Here is a 23,090-nt window from a genome sequence, read left to right on the forward strand (position 1 = left end):
CAAAGGATCAATTTTCAAAATGAACATCATCATATCAAAGGAGCTCCTAATGTCTCCGGATGAACATTATCATGTCTAAAGTTCTGAGCATCTACCTCAAGATGAACATAATCATATCAAAGGGGTGTGCCAGATAAACGTCATCATATCAAAGGAGATTGCCTCAAGATGAACATCATCATCTTAAAGGAGCATATCTCTAGACAACAGTATCATATCAAAGCAGCAACTGCCTCCAGATGAACATCATCATATCAAAGCAGCAACTACCTCCAGATGAACACCATCATATCAAAGCAGGAATTGCCTCCAGATGAACACTTTTAACTTGAAAACTGACATCTGTGTAAATCAAATACCAAGAATCATAAAAAATACTATTCAAGCTCATGTCCTATGAGTATGATATAAAGTAAGACTTTAAATTTCTTAATCTCTGATATGGCTAAATCCAAAATGTGGCATTAATGCAAAAAAAAAAAAAATAAAAAACAAGAGCTGTCTCCATAGGATGACACATGCCCCCGATGGCACTTTAAATGAATAGTTATGGCCGATGTTCCAGTTTAGGACCTTTGACCTACAGAGCTGGGTCTTGCGCGTGACACGTCGTCTTACTGTGTCACACATTTATGCATAGTTATTTTAAAATGCATGCATGAATGACAAAGATACGGACCGGACACGCCCATCAATGCACTATCATGAAAAAAGACCTTTAACATCTAAGTGTGACCTTGACCTTTGAGCTACGGATCTGGGTCTTGCGCATGACACGTCGTCTTACTGTGGTACACATTCATGCCAAGTTATTTGAAAATCCATCCATCGATGACAAAGATATGGACCAGACACGCCCATCAATGCACTATCCCTTAATGTCTAAGTGTGACCTTGACCTTTGAGATACGGACCTGGGTCTTGCGCACGACACGTCGTCTTACTGTGGTACACATTCATGCCAAGTTATTGGAAAATCCATCCATCGATGACAAAGATATGGACCGGACACGCCCATCAATGCACTATCCCTTAATGTCTAAGTGTGACCTTGACCTTTGAGGTACGGACCTGGGTCTTGCGCGCGACACATCGTCTTACTGTGGTACACATTCATGCCAAGTTATTTGAAAATCCATCCATCGATGACAAAGATATGGACCGGACACGCCCATCAATGCAATAACCTTTAATGTCTAAGTGTGACCTTGACCTTTGAGCTACGGACCTGGGTCTTGCGCGCGACACGTCGTCTTACTGTGGTACACATTCATGCCAAGTTATTTGAAAATCCATCCATCGATGACAAAGATATGGACCGGACACGCCCATCAATGCACTATCCTTTAATGTCTAAGTGTGACCTTGACCTTTGAGCTACGGACCTGGGTCTTGCGCGCGACACGTCGTCTTACTGTGGTACACATTCATGCCAAGTTATTTGAAAATCCATCCATCGATGACAAAGATATGGACCGGACACGAAAAATGCGGACAGACTGACAGACCGACAGACCGACAGACCGACAGACAGACAGACGGTTCAAAAACTATATGCCTCCCTTCGGGGGCATAAAAACAGTAAGTCATGTAAGTCCTGAAAATATGCTAATGTCCATGTATACCAAGTTTCATTTGAAAAGGATGGCAACTGTAGGAGTTCAGTACAAAGGTAGTTGTAACATTATTATGAATGTTCATCATTTTCAAATACTGCAACTTGAGTAAAATAAGTTTTAAATTTCAAAAATGTTCCTGAACTGTGCTAAGAACTGATCTGGAAGATATAACGAACAAAAATGTTGTTGAATGTATTCTTTAAATGTTCAAAGAACAACTCAAGAATACAAATTCTAGAAGTATGACTCAATTTCTTTCAGGAACTTTTTTTCAAGAAGAGTTCTTGATGTTTAACTAGATGTGTGTCCATAGAACACACACTTGTCCTCCCACTTCCTGTCACTGTACAGTCATATATTACTAGCTGACGATGTAAGGCTAAGTAAACTTCCATAACCTTAAGGGTTTGGGTTGCAAGTCATCATGGAAAGGGGCAGTTATGGACATCAAGAAATACAAGACAGAAGAAACTGAAAGTGTCAAAAAGCATTCTTACTTCAGAAGACGGCTAATAGATGAACACTTGTCTCAATAATAATCTCATAATTTTAGATCGATATGTTTTAAAACTAGAAACATCAATAAATTTTGGAATATTTAATAAATTCATGTATTATTATATTGAAAACGTTATGATCCCCATTAGTCTTAGTCTCATTATCAAACATTATACCAAAAAGCATGCTAAAATATTTAACAATTAAAACAAGATAAATAATTAATACCTTTTTTACACAGAATTATCCTTTTTTAATGTGTTATGTGAATGTCAACGTAAGTGATAGACAATCCCACTTTATTAAATTAAATTCCAGTACGCAGTTGCTGCAACCTGTAATCACTGTCGCTATAATCATTACAAGCAATCAACAGAAACCGTTACCTGTCACACAAGTTACAAGTTCCAGTTCTCACTACATTTCATAGCAGAATAGGCTGCAAGGTCTATGACAATGTGACAATTCACCTGGCCGATAGCACGGCCAACAGTTTTCAATATACGGCTGTAATTGACTAACTGTGTAGAATTCCACATCTAAAATGCTTGTGACAAAGGCAAGTTTATTGATCCAGTCAGTGACACGACAATTCCAGTACAGGGAACTACCCTATGCGATATATTCTGATTACCAGATATCAAATAAAACTTTTGACTACAATATTGAAATGATTTAACCAACTGATTCCACACTGTGATATTCATGATTAAATCGGGAAAGAGATGTTGCAGCATTTTTCAAGAGATAAAAAAATAAGCATGCGCACAAATATTGTATACATGTGACACAGACAACTCTGCCGCCTTAATCAAAGTCAAACTGCTATTTTCATGCAAACATAATAAAACAGACCGATTATCTACACCAGAGAAAAATGTAAAATTCATAAACAAGTGAAGGAATACATTAATATGTCTCCCACTGGTTTACTGGAACAGATTATCCCTTATTGTTTACTAGAGCTGATTAATCTGCATTTTCATTATCTAATGCTGTACATCTATCCTGAAAATATTTATACTTACTCTAATTTATAACTTACAGAATCGACCATTAATGACAGGATGGCATAGTGGTAAGATTTCTTACTTTTAGAGTGAATTCAGTTCAAAACAATTTTTTTAATTTTTAATTGTAATTTTATCATTTACATTGTTTAATATAACACAGTTCACTATTTTTGCATTTTTGTATTTATTTTATGATTAATGCATATAAATTTACCATGTAATCATGTATGGAAAAGCTAATGCTTACCTAAATTGGTATCATCTCTCATTCTAAGGGTCCATGTTAAGCCAGATGCATCTTCGTTATAAGGTGAGTATTTGTTCCAAGTTATTTGGAAAAGACATAGTCAATGACCAGACAAAAATGAGCCTGACTGACTGACAGACAAATGGATGTGGTGCTAGCCTAAGTTGTCAACAAAAAAGGGTTTGAACCGGATTAGGACTAGTAATAATTGTCTTTAAAATCCAATTCTCTTTACAGAACTGCAAAATGTAATCAATTACTGAGGAGCCTTAAATAAGTCATTTACAGTAAGTGGCAATTAATTTCCCCTGCATGTTACCTTCTTCTTTCAGTTCCTAGAAATGAAATTCTGTTTTAGAGATTCCTTGTTTTCCAGACGTTACTATGGATTTGCATGTTCAAATATCAATAAATTTATCTCATTTCAAAGGTTTTAAAATGTTGGAAACTAATTTGTTCTCTAAGGAAGAATTTTAACAACTCTTATATTGGCGAATACCAAAACAAGAGCTGCAGGAAATCTTGCCTAGTAATTACCATGTAGACGGTGCATGTCAATGCAAATTGGTACAGCTCACCAAAATGGAAAAAGTACAAGAATCCAATGTTTGACAAGAGGTTCATGATGGCCCTATATCAGCTCACCTAATTGTTTCACAGAATGAACGACTGGCATATTATTCTGTGAAAAGTGACCTTGACCGTTTTAGCACAACAAAATACACTGTCTCGACATGCAATTAACATTTAAATGAAAATATTTTAAGAAAGGACCTAAGCTGCTCACCTGAGGAGGACCTTGACTTTTTGACCTTGCCTGAGTTATTGAGTTTTTATTAAGTTCATTTAAAGCTTTTTCTTATCAACTGCTGTGATAGCCCCAAAATGCATAACCATTTGAGCAAACTTGAGCGAGGTTCATTGAATGCAGGGTGCTAAAAATCAGGTTTGTTTCAACAAGATTATGAGAAGTTGTTTAAGACTTATCTGAGCTCTGGCACCTCAGGCCAGAGTTTTTTAATAACTTGGGTTACGGGAGCGCCGGTCCTAATTCTCCAAAATCCAAATAAAAATAAAATTCAAGATTGGAATTTTATTTTTATTTTCCCCGACGCTTGCATCTACTTTCCGTGGTGGAAAATAAAACAGTGTCTATTAACCTACAATAAATATCACAGCGTGTAATTTTAACAGTGCGGAAAGTGGACTGGTGTAAGTTTTATCGATTGTATATTCCCCGATACGTGAGCTTTAGTTTTTGTAAAGGAAACCCGTTTAGGTTACGTCAGACAACAACAACAAAATGGCGATACTCGAGGCTTTCTTCAAAGTATCGGTGAAAAGTTTTAAGTGTGATTTGAAAAAAATTATTCCACTGAAGACAAGCATAACAATCGGGGAGGCATTGCATTCTCTCCTAGAAGAAGCATGCGGGGATGATTGTCTAGTCAGCTTTATTGAAGCAGGAGAGGATCGGTTTCGATGTGATTTGGACACGCCGGTCCAGGTCTTAAAAGAGTTGGGGTTAGACTAAATCATTTTAGGCATATCCTATAAATAGATATTGCATGAAAATAGACCCGTCTAAGAGAAAATTTTGCAGCCGTATGACTCATGGAGCCGTACTCGAACCCTGCATCCACTGAGCTACCAGGCTGTTAGATCGACAAATGCACTTTCTCCCCTGCATAGTTTGAAATTTAGTTTTATACTATGACTTCAAATACTGTATGACCTGGTACTCAAGTTTTATTTGGATTAATAGTTTTGACAGCAAGTGACACATGTTTTCAGGGCACGCTATTACATACCGTATCTCCCCGTATTAACGCCCCCGGGGGCGTTACATTTTCCAAAGAGGGGGCGTTTATTTGAGGTAAAAAAATAAAAAATGAAAATTTTTACAAAACTTAAAAACATCGTTCAAACTAGCTGTAAAGTGTTTCTGTGTTGTTTAATCCCCCCAAAACGTAATTATTTGGCATCCAATTTAATGCAGTGTGTCTTTTATGCATTTAAATACGGTACCTCGTGTATTCCATGTCTGGCTTTTTGACACGCTCGCGACACTACACATTACGTCATGACCCAAACAGCTGTGTACTCCGATAACATTTTCCTTAGTACATGCGGGTAGCTAATTGCACAATACACAATGTCAATAGTTTGACACGCTGCTGTGCCTGCTTTTAAATTAAAAGTTCTTAAAACTGCCGAAGAAAAGGGTATATCGTAAACACATTGCTGCAAGATTGTTTAAAGTCGGCAGGAAGCGTGCGCGCGAGTGGTGTAAAAACAAATCAAAAATGTATTTACCGTTTAATTTTCTGTTACATACCGTACTTAGTACAAATGTTTTGGACTTACGGTACATGGACTGTTTAAAAGTGTGTTTAATTTTTAATACATTGGACTTTAGTACTGTAAATTACTTATTATGTGGACTTATAAAAATGAGGTAGGTGATTTTTTCCCGTTCTTGTTGATTTTTTTCCGTCCAAAATGGGTGGGGGGGCGTTAATTAGAGGGGGGGCCTTAATTCGGGAAAATACGGTACTTTTTAAAATATAACAAGGTGAGAAAATTGTGCAATGACAATAGATATCGAACCCACGTCCTGTTGCGGACAGCCATATCTAGCTTAGAAGCCTGATTTGGCTTGAATTTAACAATTTTAATAAGTTTTAAAGAGATCCTTGCATTACCTGAATGTTCTATTCTTGATTCCCTTTGGGCCTGCTCTTTGAGATCGCAATAAAAACTGTGTTCTTTTGGTTTTAAGGACAAAAAAATGTATGTCCATTGTGGGGAAGTAAAACTCCTACTACTTTGATTATTTTATATTGTCGATATTTTATATAGTATTATTAAAAAGATTATTTTAAGGTCTAGATAAGGATTCGAACCTGTACTGTAGGGCGACATGAGTAAGAACGCCTTAGACTACTCTGCCACCGTAACAACCCGAAAATGGTTTTGCAATTTGCCAAATAACCGATATCTATTAATAATCTACCCCAAGACGAATATATGCATTTGGAGACTTTTAACAGTTGTTACATTGCACCTTCGAATGATAAATGGTATTGCCCAAATTGAATGATGGACCTGTCCATTTTAGAAACTTAGCATGCTAAGGGTTAAAAGGTCAGAAACACAATATGCATAAGGATGTGACAACAATACTACACTACACCATATATAATCACACCAACACCAGAAACAGAATACAATGCCAGGCGTGTTTAGTCTCTATTTATTAGCAAGCTATATATGTTTAAAGCAGGCAAGCAACATGCAAAAAATTTCAAGTATTTAATAGTTTCTACAACATAATATTATAACATACAACATGGAGGCTTTAATAAAGAAAGTGGGAATAAAATGCTTCAAATTGGGAAAATATCTTGTCTGATTTATCTAGACTGTGTTGTGAATCTACATTTGCCTGAAACAACAATTTTTTTTAACCCAGTGGCACTTTTTACAAAGTTTTTTTTCCCTTTTTTTTCCCCTTTTTTTTTCCGATGCTAACATTTTCCTACTTTATTTTTATTTTTATTCCCTCCTCCTAATGCTCATTTTTGGAAAATCTCCTGTAACCAAAGTTACTAAAAAACTCTGGCCTCATTTCTGCTGAAACATTTAAACAAAACTGAGAAGGGTCCATCTTATAATGCAACAGACCATATTTAGCACAGATCTTTCAAGGTTTCATGACAATAAGTTGTTTACAGATTTTTCTTATTAAAGGTCTTATAAAGTACAGGATCATTATAAGCATGGTACTTATCAAGTTTGTTGAAGATTCATTAAATGGTACTTAAGTTGTTTTAAAGTTTTTTTCTAGTTTTTGCTCTGGTGGTCCCTAAAAGGGGCAAAACACAACCAACAGGTCAATTTGAGAGGTCTAAATAAGGATATTAAAGACCACATTTGATGAAGATCCATCATCATGTTCATGAGGTAATTTCACGGTTTTTAATTTTAAGCTCTGGTGGCCCATCGAAAGTGTTAAGCAGTACTTCTAAATAATTTAGTCAGGATCTTAAATTAGGATGCTACACGCCAACTTTGGTGAAGATCTATTGTTTGCTTCATGAGAAGCTGTTTGAAAGGTTTTCCTATTTTTTGCTCTTTACCAAACTATACCCTTTGTACAAGCTTTTGAGAGGTTCATCCCAGGATTCTACTGACCAAGTTTGGTGTAATTCTGAGTTTCAAAAGTGAGATTTAAATAAATAGGTTGATGATGTATGACAGACAACACAGGATGGATGCCAGATTTCCCACTTATACCAATAGCTGACATACTGAACAATGTTCAGGTGAATTAAAAACTTGCACAATCTCTGTCAAAGTTAAAGCCCAGGAAAAACTGCATGCAATTGCATGCACTTATATCTTTATATCATATTTTCCATGTTACAGCCATTTTGACAAGCTATGTTTAGATCACCATAAGCTGGATCCACAGAAAGAAACCTGTTAGCTACTGTGATACCTGGATTCAGAGAAAATACCTGGTGCTAATAACCCTTCTATCAGAAATGTCAAGAAACAATTTATGAGGAAATTAAACATTAACCAACAAGGATGGCATAAATCACCCTGCTTAGCTGCTTATTTCTTCTGCCAGACTGAAGAGCTGTTATAACACTATCAATTCCACAAACATCTAAAACACTTACCTGTTTGTCAGTTTTTACTGACTTTTTTTACCTGTAACACCTGTATATTTCAACTGATAATACCTTAACTACTTTTGGTAATTTGCTCTTTTTAACTAAGAAAAAAAAATACTATTACAAGAGGAACACGACAGCCCACCATTGCCTTTTCTTGAAGTATTTTCAGGCAATATAACAACGTCTACTGGCTAAAGACAAGTGAAGAAAATATTCCCAGGCAATATAACGACCCCTACTGGCTAAGGACAAGTGAAGAAAATATTCCCTGGCAATATCAAGACCCCTACTGGATAAAGACAAGTAAAGAAAATATTCCCAGGCAATATCAAGACCCCTACTGGCTAAAGACAGTGAAGAAAATATTCCCATGCAATATCAAGACCCCTACTGGCTAAAGACAAGTGAAGAAAATATTCCCAGGCAATATAATGACCCCAGGTACTGGCTAAGGACAAGTGAAGAAAATATTGCCAGGCAATATCAAGACCCCTACTGGCTAAGGACAAGTGAAGAAAATATTACCAGGCAATATCAAGACCCCTACTGGCTAAAGACAAGAGAAGAAAATATTGCCAGGCAATATCAAGACCCCTACTGGCTAAGGACAAGTGAAGAAAATGTTCCCAGGCAATATCAAGACCCCTACTGGCTAAAGACAAGTGAAGAAATTGTTCCCAGGCAATATCAAGACCCCTACTGGCTAAAGAGAAGTGAAGAAAATATTCCCAGGCAATATAACGACCCCTACTGGCTAAGAACAAGTGAGGAAAATATTCCCAGGCAATATCAAGACCCCTACTGGCTAAGGACAAGTGAAGAAAATGTTCCCATGCAATATCAAGACCCCTACTGGCTAAGGACAAGTGAAGAAAATATTCCCAGGCAATATCAAGACCCCTACTGGCTAAGGACAAGTGAAGAAAATGTTCCCAGGCAATATAAAGACCCCTACTGGCTAAGGACAAGTGAGGAAAATGTTCCCAGGCAATATCAAGACCCCTACTGGCTAAAGTCAAGTGAAGAAAATGTTCCCAGGCAATATCAAGACCCTACTAGGTAAGGACAAGTGAAGGAAGTATCGCTAGGCAACATAAACATCCCTACTGGCTAAAGACAGGTGAAGGAAATATTGCAAGGAAATAAAAAGGCCCCTGCTGCCTAAGGACAAGTGAAAGTATTGCTAAACCCACACTGGCTATAAGGACAAGTGAAAGAAGTATTGCCAGACAATATAAATACCCCTACTGGCCAAGGACACGGGGAAAGTATTGCTAGACCCCTACTGGCTATATTAGGACAAGGGAAAGTATTGCTAGACCCCTACTGGCTATAAGGACAAGGGAAAGAAGTATTGCCAGCAATATAAAGACCCATATTGGCTAAGAACAAGTAAAGGAAGTATTGCTAGGCAATATAAAGGCCCCTACTGGCTAAGGACAAGTGAAGGAAATATTTCCTGGCAAAATAAAGACCCCTAACGGCTAAGGACAAGTGAATGAAATATTGTCAGGCAATAAAAAGAACCCTACTGGCTAAGGACAAGTAAAGGAAATATTGCCAGGCAATATAAAGACCCCTACTGGCTAAGGGCATTTCAAGGAAGTATTGTCAGGCAATATAAAGACCCCTACAGTACTGTTTAAGGACAAGTGAAGGAAATATTGCCAGGCAATATAAAGACCCCCACTGGCCAAGGACAAGTGAAGGAAGTATTGTCAGGCAATATAAAGACCCCAACTGGCTAAGGACAAGTGAAGGAAGTATTGTCAGGCAATATAAAGACCCCAACTGGCTAAGGACATTTAGTGAAGGAAGTAATGTCAGGCAATGTGAAGTACAGATTACTGACAAAAAAAATAATCATTGTCAGGCAATATAAGGTCCAATGCTGGTTAGAGATAAGTGAAGGAAGTATTGCCAACAACATAAAGTCCGATATCGTAATAAATTTAAGTTATTGCAACACTGACTTCGAAGTTCACAGTATATCATGAACTTGCACTGTCACAGTTTCAGTCATGTAAAAGGGAAGTAATTCTGATAAAATGACAGTCAAACAACAGAAATTTCAGTATTTGTTTTTTCCCCAGTAACAAGATAAATATCTCAAGTACCAGGCAAGAAGACCACCATCGACTTGAAACCAGATGTTACCTTTTTCATTCTGTATTTCATACTACTGCAATTGAATTTGTTCTTGTAATCATTATAATGTAACTTACGTCAATGAAAAAAATCATCTATCTTTACATAATATCATGCCAACTTTCACATAGATCATTACCACACCATGTTAACGCAATATTACTGCTGTTTTATTTCATCTTAAACTAAATTACCTGTTACTACTTGCATGATCTAGAAAATTAAACTTTTAGGAACCAAAGGTTTCTAATTAGTAGAATGCAAAACATATTCCTATCTTAAAATATTATTGAGATGATTTGAACACCACATGTTTCTGTGACTTTTATACAGACTGGTGGTATTGCCAACACAGCTGTAGATAATCAGGATACTGACAGGAACAGAACAGAACAGAACAGAATAGGGATAACAAGAATAGAATATACACATGTAATAATATATCAATTCAATTAAACAATTCCAGTGCTTCCACACAATTAAATACTCATGTGACAACAAATGATTCAAATGTCCTCATTCTGCAAATTAAAAATTAAAAAATTATTGTGAACTGTTATTCCTTGCTATTGCGCTAAGGAGGTGGGCAGATGCAACTTGGTGTGATCATGAATTTATTCTTGAAGTATGACCTTGACCTTGAACCTTGTGACCTAAAATATGGACTCTATCTTGCTAGGTTTAATGATTACTGCTAAGTTTTATGAAAATCTTCCAGTGGCAAAGAAAATATGGAGCAGACACAAAGTTCTTCGGACACTTTCGTATGCTTCTAGCCTACACTTTAAATGCAAATTTCTCATTAAGTATTTGAACAATACCCAAATTGTTTCAAGTCAATGATAAACCAATGTATTAGTTAATTTATTACAGCAGAAACTGGTTTGTATCTGTTCCTATCAAGATGTTTTTCTTATTTTATGTGGGCTAGGGTATATTTTCTTGAAAAAATAAAATGTTTAATTTCCGTAAAAATATAATGTCATCACTTTACGGAAGTTTTAAATATATGATTTCCAGTCGAAAACGGTGACAAAATCTGTTTATTTAAGGATAAAATGACATTTTAAGATTAAAATCCCATAAATAAATAAGAAAGGGAACGATATTTTTGCAAACAACCTGTACTTGATTTATCTATACACTGTTCGTAATGTAAAGTTATTGATGCATTACATGTGTGAATAGGTATACATGTATAAGTGACCGGTCAGTTTTATTACAGTGGTTCAGGTAGTTATTTAAGTACATGTACATGTCTATATAGCTCTGTTATAAGTGATGGCAGATAATTATTATTATTATTATTATTATACCACATTTATATAGCACTCTTTTCATGCACTTGTACACGTTCAAAAGTGCTTTACAGAATAAATTGCAAAAATACAAACAAATACGTATACAAAGATAATGCATTCCACATTAACAAAAATCATGAATGAAAACAAGTATAATTTAAAAAAAACAAGATAAAAAAAATAAATGTATCGGTCAGTTAACAAAATATTGTACAAAAAAAGTGGGTTTTGAGCAGGCTTTTGAAAGCAGCTAGCGTGTCAGCTTCCCTGATTTTGACAGGAAGAGAGTTCCAAAGCTTTGGAGCAGTGCACGAAAAGCTGCGATTGCCATACATCATGGTATTAGATTTTGGCATAACCAGTGACAGCGTGTCTTGCGATCTTAGGGTCCTGACCGGTTTATACACTTCTAGCATATCCCTAATATAGGCAGGGGACTGATTGTGTAACGCCTTAAAGGTGTGGGTCAGAACCTTGTACTGCACCCTGTATTTCACTGGCAACCAGTGAAGCTCCTTCAGAACCGGTGTTATATGATTGCGACGGGGCGTCTTAGTGATTACGCGAGCTGCAGTGTTCTGGACATGTTGCAACTTGTTAAGTGTGCTGTTTGGTATACCACTTAACAAGGCATTACAGTAGTCTAACCGTGAAGTAACCAGGCTGTTTATAAGGGTTTTTGTGGCATCACTGGTAAGATACCGTCTGATGTGACCTATTCTGCGAAGTTGTGCATATCCAGCCCGGCACACCGAGTGTGTGCTGTATAACATTAATTAGACCACAATAATCGGTAAATAGCCAATCGCAAAGCAGACTTGTAACCGTCTATATTTCATATACAACGGTATTGTTGTATATATATTGGGGGAAACTTGGGCAAAAAACGCGTGAATTTCGTGCCAATTTACCATCTAACAATACAGGCTAACGCCGGAGTTAAATGACCTTGCAATATTCTCACCAGTTATCAATGGGATAAAAATAACATTGACTAGAAGGTTAATTCAGTTGACAACGTCTAAATATTAAAATCGTAAAAATGACCCCATGTTATTAGATATCAATAACAAGAGCACCGCCTTGCGGGTGCTGACGCTCATCTGATTTTTTTTAGTGTAATAGAAATATTGTCCTACCCATGATTTTCTAAGTCTAAAAAGGGCCATCATTCTTGCAAAAAGCAGGATAGAGTTATGTTTCTTGATGTACAGTGTCCACTTATGATGGTGAAAAACTGTTGCAAGTTTTAAAGCAATAGCTTTGATAGTTTATGAGAAAAGTTGACTTAAACATAATACTCAACCAAGAAAATGCTTTTCTAAGTCCAAAAGGGGCAATAATTATTGCAAAAAGCAGGATGGAGTTATGTTGCTTGCTGTACAGGGTCAGCTTATGATGGGGAACAAGTGTTGCAAGTTTCAAAGCAATAGCTTTGATAGTTTAAGAGAAAAAGTTGACCTAAACATAAAACTTAACCAAGAAATCTGATATTTTCTAAGTCCAAAAGGGGCCATAAATCTTGCAAAAAGCAGGACGGAGTTATGTTTCTTGCTGTACAGGGTCAACTTATGATGGTGAACAAGTGTTGCAAGTTTTAAAGCAATAGCTTTGATAGTTTAGGATTAAAGCTGACCTAAACATAAAACTTAACCAAGAAAACTGATTTTCTAAGTCCAAAAGGGGCAATAAATCTTGCAAAAAGCAAGATGGAGTTATGTTTCTTGATGTACAGGGTCAGCTTATGATGGTGAACAAGTATTCCAAGTTTCAAAGCAATAGCGTTGATAGTTTAGGAGAAAAGTTGACCTAAACATAAAACTTAACCAAGAAATCTGATATTTTCTAAGTACAAAAGGGGCCATAAATCTTGCAAAAAGCAAGATGGAGTTATATTTCTTGCTATACAGGGTCAGCTTATGATGGTGAACAAGTATTCCAAGTTTCAAAGCAATAGCTTTGATAGTTTAGGAGAAAAGCTGACCTAAACATAAAACTTAACCAGGCAACGCCGACGCAGACGCCGACGCCGACGCCGACAACCGCTCAAGTGATGACAATAACTCATCATTTTTTTTCAAAAAATCAGATGAGCTAAAAATGAGTTACAATAAACTACATATTTGTAGTGTAGAACCAACTGGGTAAAAACGTAATTTACACATTCACTGAAACGTTTCCAACAGTTGTAACATTTTATGTTCACTTGTTATAAAAAGACATGTCAGCACGATCCTTACATTTGCAATCAACTGGATCCAGTTGTCCGAAACTTAACAGGCGATTGAGTTAACGGTCGATTGACTTTAGCAGTAGATTTCAACAGTTTAGAAAACTTAGAAAATCAAATGCACTTGTTAAGGATTATAAACACTAAACCATCTTTACAGTAAAATTAAAACATCATACTAGTGTTTCCCACCCACCAAGACTAGTATCATAAATAGAAATTTAACAGGCGGTTAGTTTAACAGCTTAATGCAGTGGTCGTGGGTTCGAGCATCATTAGGGTCACGACCATGACTTCTCATATGACCCCAGTACTAGTTTTCATAGGAAACGGACTCGAGAGTGGTTACAATAAGCTTAAACAGTTAAAGCTTTCATCACAATCGAGCTAAAACAAATTAGTATAAACTAAACTAAATTACAGTCCGTTAAAGTTTCGAACAACTTGGCCCAGTTAGAAAGTAAAACAACTACATAATTCTTACAAGAAGGGCACGATATAGTAAAAGGTATTCGTAGTCCTACGAGCATCTACGCACTAACTATATCCTGATAAACAAAGTAAACAAATAAAAAAATAACTTACTAAGTAAATAAATAGATAAATAAATAAATAACCTGGCTATCTTCTTGAATCAACGAATCAACGTATCTGTCATCGTGTTTCGCCAACATGCAAACTCCTCACAAAAACTAATTGTTCAGCATGCAGTCCAATTTTTAATATTTTTGAGAAATCCATATTTAATTGTTAACTGTTTAGCATTAATTTTGTGATTGCAAATGACTCAAAGTGTTAATGAACGTTAAATCTTAGTAAATCCGGTATTTGAGTAAAACTGAATTTATACAAATAACCTGCATTCTTTCATATGCCCTACTGATAATTAAGCGCTAATGGTACAAAGATGATATTACTCTTATAAAAACACGCTAATCCTAATTTTTATAGAACGCGTGGGAGAGTTTTCAATAATTGCAGTTTTTATGTCACGTGGTCTAAGTCGGATAGACAACTCGTGCCGTTGTCTACGGGATATATACAACTTGCTTTGCTCGTTGTATATATCCCCTAGACAACGGCACTCGTTGTCTATCCTATACTACTAAGAAAAGGCAGTAATCTTATCAAGGCCGTAGGGTGGGTTTGCTTGGGATAAGTACCAGTGGCACAGATAATATTTGAGCCGCGTCATGAGAAAACCAACATAGTGTAATTGCGACCAGCATGGATCCAGACCAGCCTGTGCACCTGCGCAGTCTAGTCAAGATCCATGCTGTTCGCTAACGGTTTGTCTAATTCCAAAAGGCTTTGAAAGCGAACAGCATGGATCCTGACCAGACTGCGCAGATGCTCAGGCTGGTCTGGATCCATGCTGGTCGCAAAGCCACTATGGTGTTTTTCTCATGGCACGGCTCATTTCGCTTAAACATGTAATAAAAATGTATCCGAAATGACAGTTCCTTCTGAGGCTTGCCTAAGGAAGCTGGATCGGAAAAAAGTTAAATCGGGATAAGTCTGACAACAACCCATCTATAGATAATGTCTATTCAGGGCTGAAGTTGTGGGCAAAACATATTCAAAATGTGTCATCTGTAGGGCTAAGGTAGAAGCAGGTCTCTGCATAAAAATTCCACCTGAAACTCGGCTGGACCGTTTATTCGTTTTCGCGTCTAGCCGTATTTGTATATGCCATCTGCAAGGAAAGCGACTTGACACATCACTTTCGTGGCATCACACTGAATGTGAAACCGTCACCGATCTGACCTGCCAAGAAGCTACTGTTCTTCACCTATGCATGACAGGCATATCAATGCCAAGCGTTATTTCTGTTGGATAGACTATAATCAGAATCAGATTAACTGCTGTGCACATATTGCCTCTTTTTTGTTGTGTTTAGGCCTAGTCCGCCGCAAAGAACAATCTTCAATTCAGTTTTCACAGAAGGAAGAACATGAAGTAATGAATGCGTGTGACATTTAGTATGTGTCTAAAAGAAATAAATATAAATGCACAAAAGAAGAAAAAGAAATAAGGAAACGAAAAATATATAAAAAATACAAAAAATAATAAAAACAAAATGGAAAACAAATCACATCTTCATCGCTAGTGGTGTGCGCGTTGCGAGGAGGGCATGCAGAAGATTACCTGGTGTGTTGCTAGTATTTTACAGCACACATTTGCCAATCTACTGCAACAAACAACCAGGATAAGCCAATGAAAATTTTACCCAAGGAATAATAATGAATTCACAGTACATTTTGTATTTGCTTCTCTCACTACTATACATGTATAACATGCCTATGTGTGCCCTTTCAAACATTTGTATAGTATTTGAGTTACAAACAGATGTAAAAATATGTGACTATCAAATTATTAACAAGAGCACCGCCTTGCGGGTGCTGACGCTCATCTGATTTTTTTTTGTATAATAGAAATATTGTCCTACCCATGATTTTCTAAGTCTAAAAAGGGCCATCATTCTTGCAAAAAGCAGGATAGAGTTATGTTTCTTGATGTACAGTGTCCACTTATGATGGTGAAAATCTGTTGCAAGTTTTAAAGCAATAGCTGATAGTTTATGAGAAAAGTTGACTTAAACATAATATTCAACCAAGAAAATGATTTTTCTAAGTCCAAAAGGGGCAATAATTATTGCAAAAAGCAGGATGGAGTTATGTTGCTTGCTGTACAGGGTCAGCTTATGATGGTGAACAAGTGTTGCAAGTTTCAAAGCAATAGCTTTGATAGTTTAAGAGAAAAAGTTGACCTAAACATAAAACTTAACCAAGAAATCTGATATTTTTTAAGTCCAAAAGGGGCCATAAATCTTGCAAAAAGCAGAATGGAGTTATGTTTCTTGCTGTATAGGGTCAGCCTATGATGGTGAACAAGTGTTGCAAGTTTTAAAGCAATAGCTTTGATAGTTTAGGATAAAAGCTGACCTAAACATAAAACTGAACCAAGAAAACTGATTTTCTAAGTCCAAAAGGGGCAATAATTCTTGCAATAAGCAAGATGGAGTTATGTTTCTTGATGTACAGGGTCTGCTTATGATGGTGAACAAGTATTCCAAGTTTCAAAGCAATAGCTTTGATAGTTTAGGAGAAAAGTTGACCTAAACATAAAACTTAACCAAGAAATCTGATATTTTCTAAGTACAAAAGGGGCCATAAATCTTGCAAAAAGCAAGATGGAGTTATGTTTCTTGCTATACAGGGTCAGCTTATGATGGTGAACAAGTATTCCAAGTTTCAAAGCAATAGCTTTGATAGTTTAGGAGAAAAGCTGACCTAAACATAAAACTTAACCAAGAAATCTGATATTTTCTAAGTACAAAAGGGGCCATAAATCTTGCAAAAAGCAAGATGGAGTTATGTTTCTTGCTATACAGGGTCAGCTTATGATGGAGAACAAGTATTCCAAGTTTCAAAGCAATAGCTTTGATAGTTTAGGAGAAAAGCTGACCTAAACATAAAACTTAACCAGGCAACGCCGACGCAGACGCCGACGCCGACGCCGACAACCGCTCAAGTGATGACAATAACTCATCATTTTTTTTCAAAAAATCAGATGAGCTAAAAATGAATATAAAAAGTATTGGTTACATTACATTTGGGAACACCCTGTAGTTATATTTTTTTATTTAAAAGTACTGCTCCACCCCTTGCATCAACACAATAGTCACAGAAAATGTGTATAATTAATATCTACATATGTTGGCCAAATATGGTTTTGCTGCACGGGGGGGAACAATGTTGTTTAAAGCAAAATAGCTTTTATATGTATTTAAGAGGGTACGTAATTCTATTTAGAGCAAAAATTACCATTTTATGAAACAAATATTGAAAAACTTGACTTTAAGAAATAATCTCAAATATGTATTTTGATGGTATATGTAATTAAATACTTATTTCTTAGTGGTTTATTTTTCACTCTTGGAGTAGGCAAATTCATATAGAAAGTGTCCGAAGTCCTTTAAGCTACTTGTTCTTTGACCTCTGTGACATTAACCTCAGACCTGGGTTGTGCATTCTGCGTGCCACCCTGATGTGGTGAATAACTGATGTTAGTTTTATTAGAATTCTCCAAGTGGTTTACAAGATATGAAGCAGACACAAAGTTATTTGACCTTTGGCCTTCAAGTGGAGGTATAATTATTCACTTTTTCTTTCCACACATTAAAAAATCATCTGAATAAAAATATATACGCATGCAATATCCTCTGGTCAACCAATTATTAATTCTCTTTTTCGAGACATCAAAAGTCCTCTCTCTAGCTGTGATTCACTACCTCTTTCATCACATTAACATCCACTTGTCTGGCAATGAAGAACTTCCTCAAACAAGCAACGATTTACTCCCTCTTTCAACATATTAAAAACATATAACTAGCAATGATTAAATGATTAATTTGCCCTTCCAAATCATCCCTTGAACACAAATTCAACACAATAAAAATCCTCTATCAACATTTACTTCTTCCTTCCACACATCAAAAACTCTAAGTCCACTTTCTACAAATTCTCTGTCAAGCTATAATTTACTGCTTCTCTCCAAACATTAAAATCCCTTTGCTAGCAAAGATTATATTCTTCCTTCCACACATTAAAATCTCTTTGCTAGCAATGATTAACTTCCTCCTTCCATTCATTAAAATTCCTTAAAACTGGTAACAATTAACTTCCTATTTCCACACATTAAAAGTCCATTTATACCAATGATAAACTTACTCATTCCACACATTAAAAGTCCATTGACTACCAATGATAAACTTCCTCTTTCCACGCATTAAAAGTCCATTGACTATTAGTGATAAATTTCCTCTAACTTCCTCCTTCCACGCATCAGAAGTCCATTGACTACCAGTGATAAACTTTCTATTTCCACACATTAAAAGTCCACTGACTACCAGTGATAAACTTCCTACTTCCACAATTTAAAAGTCCATTGACTACCAGTGATAAATGTCCTCCTTCCACACATTAAAAGTCCATTGACAATCAGTGATAAACTTCCTCCTTCCACACATTAAAAGTCCACTGACTACCAGTGATAAACTTCCTCCTTCCACACATTAGAAGTCCACTGACTACCAGTGATAAACTTCCTCCTTCCACACATTAAAAGTCCATTCACTGACAATGATAAACTTCCTCCTTCCACACATAAGAAGTCCATTGACTACCAGTGATAAACTTCCTCCTTCCACACATTAAAAGTCCATTGACTAACAGTGATAAACTTCCTCCTTCCACACATTAGAAGTCCATCGACTACCAGTGATAAACTTCCTCCTTCCACACATTAGAAGTCCATTCACTAACAATAATAAACTTCCTCCTTCCACACATTAAAAGTCCATTGACTAACAGTGATAAGCTTCCCTCTTCCACACATCAATTATTAGACTATCAATAATTAACCACCTATCTCCAAACATCAGAAATTCCCTGACTAGAAATGAGTAAATTCCTTTTTTACACATTAAAACTCCTCTAACACTTTATCTCCATACATCAAAATTATTTTTATTATGTTATGTGTAACCAAACTGCTAAAAAATATAATACTAACAACAACTGTCACCCAAGTGCAAAAAAGAGCAAGTGCTTTCTATGTAAATCCAGTTATTCACTTTTTCATCGAGGTGATGATTAATTGTTTCTAAATTCTACTTCCAACAGAAATTATTGACAGAAGTAATATATAATTATATCTATTAACACATTCCTTGTTATATAAGCTAATAAAACATAAAATGATTCTTGTATAATTTATGTATCAAAAGTACCACACCAGTAATATGCTGAATCTGTATAAAAGTTGATATTATATGAAATAATATAATCCACTGGAGCAATAGTGCCACATAATATAAATGATCACACGCCTTCCAACAGCTAATCTTCCAACATACACACAAGAAATTTGAAACAAAACGATCTTTATTTTCAATAACCAATTTTCTTGAAATAATCCCAGTACACACTTATCCCTTCAAATTTTAAGAAAGTTATTACCTGCCTAGCATCAAGGAGTAATTAATTTTCTGTTACAAAAGAATAAAAAGAAAATAACATCTCTGAGAACACAGAAACCGATAGGAGCTTTAAGCGTGATTCATTGAAAACTATAATAAGATACACTACTTTCTTCTTGAAACAGTCTTAAAATTTGAAAGCTTGCCAGTTTAGAGTTCAGGTTAATGGTTAAGAAACTATTTGTAATTCTATTTCTGAACTTCTTGGATTAAGATCAGTTTTATTTCTGTGATACTGAAATATAAATAAACCAATAAGAGAAAGGTGGACATGTTCATGTTTTGCAATATCAGAGACTGGTAAAAAATATGGTCTTAATACATCATCTGTTTCGGTTATTTAAACATGATAAATTTAGTTTTTCTTCATTACTTGTTCTCCAGCAGTCACTGAAAACTTCCTCACATGTATCAAAGACAATGGAGGAATTTACTTCAGACATATTGACTTCCAATCAAATTGTCACAGAGAAGATTTGCCTTAGACATTGGCATCAAACACTCTCTAGTTGGAACATTAGAACATTATATGAACAGAATTTCAGCATGAACAGTTTCAGCAGCAACCTGCGTTGGACTGATCACAATTTGAACTTGATTAATTGGCTTTGGCCAAAATTTTAAGAGCAGGTATCAAAGTAAAAATCAAAATGAGGCTTGCCGGCTATTTCCTTTTACATGTACATTGATGGGTGGCTTGGTAACAGCTGTGTGAGATTCTGTGATTGTCTTTGGCACGCTCATTGCCTCCAAGAATCTTATACTTTTAACATTTTCAACAAAATCTGATCAATACTCCAGGATTCAGCTAATAATCTGAACAAAGCTGACGGGTATTTTTGGAAAATGTTCTGGATTAGCAAACAATGGAATAACAAGATTCATGTCACTGGCATTGTCGCCTCACTGGCAGGGGTATCATTAAGGGCCTGTTCTCAAGTAACTGCAAATTGTCCACATGAATAAGGGGAGGATGAAGAACATCAGACATGCCATCTTTTCTCAAATGGTCAAGGACATATCGCATGCCTAACCTGGAGAACAAATTCAAAACCCTGAGATCTGTAAATCTGCAAAATGTCCTTTTCAAATGTGACCGGGAAAATTTTAGAGACATAAAAGATAAAACATTTTGAAAACTGGCCTGAATCGAAACTTTTCTGACAGTAACCGTATACTTTGTATAACTGGCAACATTGTTTTTGTGGCAGGATTATTTTTCCGATAGTCATCAAACACAAGAAGATTTTCTCCTTTGGGATGATATAAACATCAGCTAAAGATGCGATAAAATTTCTCTCCCCATGTCCATGAATGACACTGATTGGGAGTTTTAAATGCCAGCGTCTCATCAAATGTCCTAGCCATATAGCTAATTGATTTTTAGCAGAACTAGCTAATTAAGCTTCTAGAACCATGTATGGTGGAGGTCATGCAGAAGAAAATCACTTACACTGTAAATACACTATAGAACATATATATCATTATGTTTGGGTTTTTTTGTTGGGTTTAATGTCGCACCGACACATATATAGGTCATATGGCGACATTCCAGCTTTGATGGTGGAGGAAGACCCCAGAAGCCACTCCGTGCATTATTTCATCACAAGCGGGCACCTGGGTAGAACCACCGACCTTCCGTAAGCCAGCTGGATGGCTTCCTCCCATGAAGAATTGAATGCCCTGAGTGAGGCTCGAACCAACATCGAAGCGGGGCAAGTGATTTGAAGTCAGCAACCTTAACCTATATATCATTATGTTATATCTGGTTACTAACTATATTACATATAAAATTAACATTGTTTTTGAGCCGAAATTATGCTTCACCAAGTTGGTACAAACCAGAAAATTAGAACAGCGATGCTCGGCTATTCAACAGCGTTGTCAACTGAATAAACATAAGCTGAATAAGGGCCATTAAGTTCTGTAAAAAAGCAAAACAGAGTTAAGGGACCTGTGCAATGTAAGTCAGTTCTGCACAGTAAATAAGTGTGTGAAGTTTCAATCCATTCCCACAAGTGGTTACTGAGATACTAGCTTCCATACAAAAACTTAACCAAATCGGGATGCTGACACAAGTGCATGGGTTAGTCTAATACCTCTACCTATTCTTCGAACAGTCAAGCTAAAAACCGTAACTGAAAAAGATTGTAGGCATGCACTCATATTGAAAAGTTACAGCTAATTTAACAACATGTATCTCTATACAGAGAAGGATCTCCATTTAAATTTAATGTCAATGTTGATCCAAAACCTCAATAATTCTAGACTGATGTCAGGTTTCTTTACACATGGTGAAATTTCAGACTAATGAACACACTGAAGAAAACAATAGCAGAGTAATGGTGTTCATAAATCTGGAATATTATATACTGGTTAACATTACAAAGCAATCTGATATTTTGCAGACTTTATACTGAATTTATGGTAAGGTAGAAAATTGATATTCTGAAGTGCTGTCTCTACAGAAATGACTTAAGAAAATCAAGAGGCGCTATCACCAGAAGGAAAACCTCCAGATTATTCCTATTTCTTCCAAGTTTCACTGATAGACCAGAGTGAAATGAACTGCAGGAGCAGCATGAGAAATGGAAGGATATCGTTACATAAAGAAAGATGATTATTGCTCCTGATTTTCTCCCTTTGGTATTCCTAAAAGGTGCAAAACACATTAGTCTGTGTTCAGATTCTGTGTTTTGTTAACAGGAGATAACTCCTGATCGAGGTTAATCAAATTTTGTATAATTATGTCCCTTGTCTTCTAACAAACTTCATTTACGGCACACGTTTGCTTATCAGCAAATTTCAGAATCCATATATGTATAAGCTTTCCATACAGTACAATAAACAATAAAACAATATATTATATTCTATAAATTTTCAAAGAGACATAACTCATCAATTGTGAATGAATCATTTGAGCCATACCTCTTACGATAGCATAACAACAATTTGGGGCACATGGATAGGCTGGACAGGAGGGCAACCTAAGTCTGAAAGCTTGAGACAGTTATCGCAGGACCTTGAATTACAAGTAATCACTTATTTTTGACATTCTTCAATGAACTATTAATTGACCTCTTATACTATACAGTCCCTTAATAAGGTCCCCACAGACATTACATTATGCAAAAGGGGCGTTTATAAAGGCTTTAAAAAAATATTTCGGTTTTTTTTTGACATTAATTTTGTTAAAGTTATAATGTTAACTATTATAGCAGTACAACCGTGTTGGTATTCACTTATGATATAACAGGGTTATTTATTAATAGTAGCTTGATCTGGGATGCTGTATTCAGCTAG

General features: G+C 36.0%; 1 protein-coding gene across 4 annotated transcripts in view; it reads right to left on the minus strand.

Annotated features, from left to right (window-relative positions):
- LOC123524727 (neurocalcin homolog) overlaps positions 1–23,090 on the minus strand; it is a 128,455-nt gene that overhangs the window by 80,382 nt on the left and 24,983 nt on the right. Inside the window, exon 1 of one of the 4 annotated variants that reach the window (XM_045303158.2) lies at positions 2,504–2,627. The exons of 2 other annotated variants lie outside the window; for them this stretch is intronic. The gene's annotated coding sequence lies outside the window, so the exon portion shown is untranslated. Of the gene's footprint in view, positions 1–2,345; positions 2,474–2,503; positions 2,628–23,090 lie in introns of those variants that run through there. One more of the 4 variants, XM_045303155.2, reaches the window with a different exon arrangement.

Source organism: Mercenaria mercenaria, chromosome 3 (genome assembly GCF_021730395.1).
Source record: "Mercenaria mercenaria strain notata chromosome 3, MADL_Memer_1, whole genome shotgun sequence".
Classification (NCBI taxonomy): domain Eukaryota; kingdom Metazoa; phylum Mollusca; class Bivalvia; order Venerida; family Veneridae; genus Mercenaria; species Mercenaria mercenaria.